A 4887-nucleotide genomic window follows, 5' to 3' on the forward strand; every position below is an offset into this window, starting at 1 on the left:
TTTTTTGAGACGGAGTCTTGCTCTGTCACTCAGACTAGAGTGCAATGGCGTGACTTTGGCTCACTGCAACCTCTGCCTGCCAGGTTCAAGCAATTCTCCTGCCTCAGCCTCCCAAGTAGCTGGGACTACAGGTGCGCACCACCATGCCTGGCTAATTTTTATATTTTTTAGTAGAGACAGAGTTTCACAATGTTGGCCAGGATGTTCTCAATCTCTTGACTCTGTGATCCGCCCACTTCAGCCTCCCAAAGTGCTGGGATTACAGGCATAAACCACTGACCCTTCTTTATTTCTAAAGGCCTCATCCTATAGATGGCAGTGTAGAGAGCTGGAAAGAACCTTCTCCTTCTTACTAGACATGCAGTTTTAAATGGAGGCAAGGTAAGAACCCGGGTCACTTTAAAATAATCCACTAAAAGCTTCCCCAAAAATGTAAAATCATTTTACATCTTCCTGAATTCAAGAATGATATACATTTTCAAAGAATATTGAAGATTTTTTCTAAAAAAAAAAAAAAAAGGAAAGATTATTCAAATCCTAGGCCCTAGTGGTAATCACTGTTAACACTTGCAAACTCTTTTCTAGACATAGTTTTATGCTTATAACATATACACACAATGTTATAGAAGTGACAGTATGCATATATATGCACACATACATATGGTTTCCTCCACAACTCTCGTAGAAGAAACATCACATTAGTTTGGGGTTTTGTTTTGGAGATGGAGTCTTGCTCTGTCACCAGGCTGGAGTGCAGTGGCATGATCTTGGCTTACTGCAACCTCTGCCTCCTGGATTCAAGTGACTCTCCTGCCTCAGCCTCCTGAGTAGCTGGGACTACAGGTGCATGCCACCATACCCAGTTAATTTTTGTATTTTTAGTAGAGACGGGGTTTCACCATGTTGGCCAGGATGGTCTCGATCTCCTGACCTCATGATCCACACGCCTTGCCTTCCCAAAGTGCTGGGATTACAGGCGTGAGCCACCGCGCCCGGCCCACATTAGTTTTCTTAAATCGATATAAATCTGGCTTTGAGATCTTCACGCTGGTGTCAACGAGCTGTCCAACACTCATCATGACTGAACAGTCCTCCTCTTAAAGATTGTAAAGTGTCCCCAACTACTGACCTTTTAGCTACTGCCACATTTTACCCTATTTTTTGAAGAGTTTAGCACCTAAATCATCTTCAACAACTATTTGTCATTATAATAGGCGACTTCAGTTTCTACATAAACAAGAGTCCAGAGGATGTAAAGAGTTGAGGCAGCAGACGAGGCACAGTAGCTCATGCCTGTAATCCCAGCACTTTGGGAGGCCAAGGCGGGTGAATCATTAGGTCAGGAGTTCAAGACCAGCCTGGCCAATATGGTGAAACCCCTTCTCTACTAAAAATACAAAAATTAGCAGGGCATGGTGGCAGGTGCCTATAGTCCCAGCTACATGAGAGGCTGAAGCAGGAGAATCTCTTGAACCCAGGAGGCAGGGTTGCAGTGAGTGGAGATCGTACCACTGTACTCCAGCCTGGGCAACAGAGCAAGACTCTGTCTCAAAAAAAAAAAAAAAGAGAGAGTTGAGGCAGCAAAGATTGACAATTCTTTTGAGAAGCAGGGCTGTGAAAGGAAGGGAGAAGGGTGGGAGATAGAGGGAGTATGGCCTGAAAGGAAGACTGGGGTTATGTCATGGTTTTGTTTTGTTTTAGAGATGGAGTCTCACTGTTACCCAGGCTGGAGTGTAGTGGCATAATCATAGCTCACTGCAGGCTCAAACTCCCGGGCTCAAATGAGTCTACCACCTCAGCCTCCCAAGTAGCTGGAACTACAGGCACCCACTACAACATCCAAATAAGTTTTTGAGCCAGGAGCAGTGGCTCACACCTGTAATTCCAGTAAGTTGGGAGGCTGAGGCAGGAGGATCATTTGAGGTTAGGATTTCGAGACCAGCCTGACCAACATTGCAAAACCCCATCTCTAGTAAAAATACAAAAATAAATTAGCCAGGCATGGTGGCGTGTGCCTGTAGTCCCAGCTACTCAGGAGGCTGAGGCAAGATAATCACCTGAATCCGGGAGGCAGAGGCTACAGAGAGTAAAGACTGCAGCACTGCACTCCAGCCTGGGCAACAGAGTGAGACTCTGTCTCAAAAATATATAAATAAGTTAAGCACTTTTGTAGAAGCAGGGTCTTGCTATGTTACCCAGCCTGGTCTCAAACTCCTGGCCTCAAGTAATCCTCCCGCGTCAGCCTCCCAAAGCACTAGGATTACAGGCATGAACCACCACACCCAGCTGACTATGGCTGAAGAGAGGAGAGACTTTAGTTTAAATGTTGTGAGAAGGTACCAGTGGAAAGGGGGAATGACATATACAATATTCACAATAAAAGGAGAAAATGGCAAGAGGATTGGGGGCACATTGGGTAGAGGTTTAGGAGAAGAGCACAGATTAAGCTCAACAAAGAAGGTAGCAAGAACCAGAGGTGGATGTGGGCAGGTGCTTGATGTGTATGAAAAGTAGTAGGGTCAGTGTTTGGGAGTAAAGACTTTTTTAAGTGGAGATGCTAAAGTAGGTTTGTTGGAAATATTTTTTCTTAAATGATGGTCAAAAAGTAGGATATTTAAAATAAGCAATTCTGAGGTAGTTCACATAATGGTGAAGTGGGTAAAGGAAAAAGAGCACAAGACATTACAAAAAAAGTCAATGATCTGAAAGTCCAAGATTTGGGATTGCCTTTCCCTGCCCCTGCCCCATCATTTCATCAAATCTGCACTTGCCAAGGTCACCATGAACCTCTTAAAGTTGCCCCACTCCAGCCTGCTCTCCACACAGCCTCCAAACAGGATTCTTCTAAAGCAACACTGAATGTCACACTCCTCTTTAAGAACACGCCGGGTCAAGTCTCCATTCTTTTTTAAATTGACAAATAAGAAGTGTGCATATATATCCTGTACAATGTATTCTGAAATACATATACATGACCGGGCACGGTGTCTCACGCCTGTAATCCCAGCACTTTGGGATGCCAAGGTAGGCGGATCACGAAGTCAGGAGATGGAGATCATCCTGGCTAACACCGTGAAACTCTGTCTCTACTAAAAAGATACAAAAAAATTAGCCGGGCTTGGAGGCGGGCGCCAGTAGTCCCAGCTACTAGGGAGGCTGAGGCAGGAGAATGGCCTAAACCCGGGAGGTGAAGACTGCAGTGAGCTGAGATCGCGCCACTGCACTCCAGCCTGGGCGACAGAGCAAGACTCAATCTGAAAAAAAGAAAAAAAAAAAATATATATATATATATATGTGTGTGTGTGTGTGTATATATAATATACACACACATTGTGAAATGGCTAAATTGAGCTAATTAACATATATAACCTCACATTCTTTTCACTTTTGTGGTGAGAATACTTAAGATTTTAAATTCTTAAAAATATCTTCTGATTAATTCACAAAGTAATAATTAGTCAATTTAGCCATACTAAACTTTGGCTTCTCAAAGGGCAACAGTATCTCTTGCTGTGTTGTCTGTGTATTGAGCAGGAGTAAAAGGCAGGACAAATAGTTGCTTCCACTTAACAATTCTTCCCTTCCTCCTTAAAAAAAAGGCTGAAATTTGACCATGCATGTTATTACCCAGCTATAAGACTATATTCCCTAGCATCTTTTGCAGCTAGATGTGACCATGTGACTAGGTTTTGGCCACTGATATGTAGGAGGTCTGGGAAGACTTCCTAAAAGAGGGGATAAGCTGGCATGGTGGCATAATCCTATGGTCCCAGCTAAGGGAGACTGAGGCAGGAATGTCACTTGAGCCCAGGAGTGTGAGACCAATCTGCGCAGTATAGTGAGATGTTGTCTCTAAAATTTTTTTTTTTTTAATTTAGCCAAGCATAGTACCTGCAGTCCTAGCTACTCAGGAAGCTAAGGTGGGAGGATCCGTTAAGCTCAGGAGTTTGAGGCTACAGTAGCTATGATCACTATACTGCACTCCTGCCTGGGCAACAGAGCAAGACCCCATCTCTAAAAATAAAGATGGGGTATACACCTTTTTTTGTTCCTACTGCCTAGAGTGAAGATGATGACTGAAGATCTAGCAACTATGTTGGACCATAAAGATGAGGGCCTCATTCTATAGATGGCAGTGTAGAGAGCTGGAAAGAGCCTGTATCTCTGACAAATTCATGTAGCTATCATGTTAGGCCTCAATTCCTTCTGGACTTTACAAAAAAAGGAATAAACTTTTAGTTGTTTAAATAACTTATTTTGTATTTTCTTGTTATATGCAGCCAAATTTTACGCTAATTGAGACCTATAATTGGTTGGATATTGGAGAAGGATAACGTGGTCTTGATTTTCCAACCTGACCCTAGAGGAGGTACAAGATGCATGCAACTATAGAAAAGATGAGGAAGTCGAAGAAAGGTAGAGTTTAGTTCTATGGTTGGTTTCCTGGAGAGAAAAGGGCAATTTTCATGTTTAAATGTGATGTATCCACCTGCGGAAAGAAGTGGTAGAATCTTGCTGGGGAGAGAAAGCAGCAGCAGTAGCCTGCAGTGGTGGAAGCTAATTAAAAGGAGCAATTTTATTTTTATACTGACGTCCAGGGTGAACAGCCCTTGGATTCTACTTTTCAAGCAGTACTTGATTGGCTGTACTTTGACCCTGAAGTAAGACTGCGCTTGTCTTCATTGACCAGAGGTAACTGGAGAAGTAAACATGTGGTATTGGGGAAAACAAATTGACATTACTGCTCCTAAGATTTGCAATATGTGTCTGAAAATGGGGACTTTAGAAAAGAAGCCACATCGATGCAAAAATCCTCAATAAAATACTGGCAAACCGGATTCAGCAGCACATCAAAAAGCTTATCCACCCTGATCAAGTGGGCTTCAT

This window comes from Colobus angolensis, unplaced genomic scaffold, assembly GCF_000951035.1.
Source record: "Colobus angolensis palliatus isolate OR3802 unplaced genomic scaffold, Cang.pa_1.0 Scaffold428, whole genome shotgun sequence".
NCBI lineage: Eukaryota > Metazoa > Chordata > Mammalia > Primates > Cercopithecidae > Colobus > Colobus angolensis.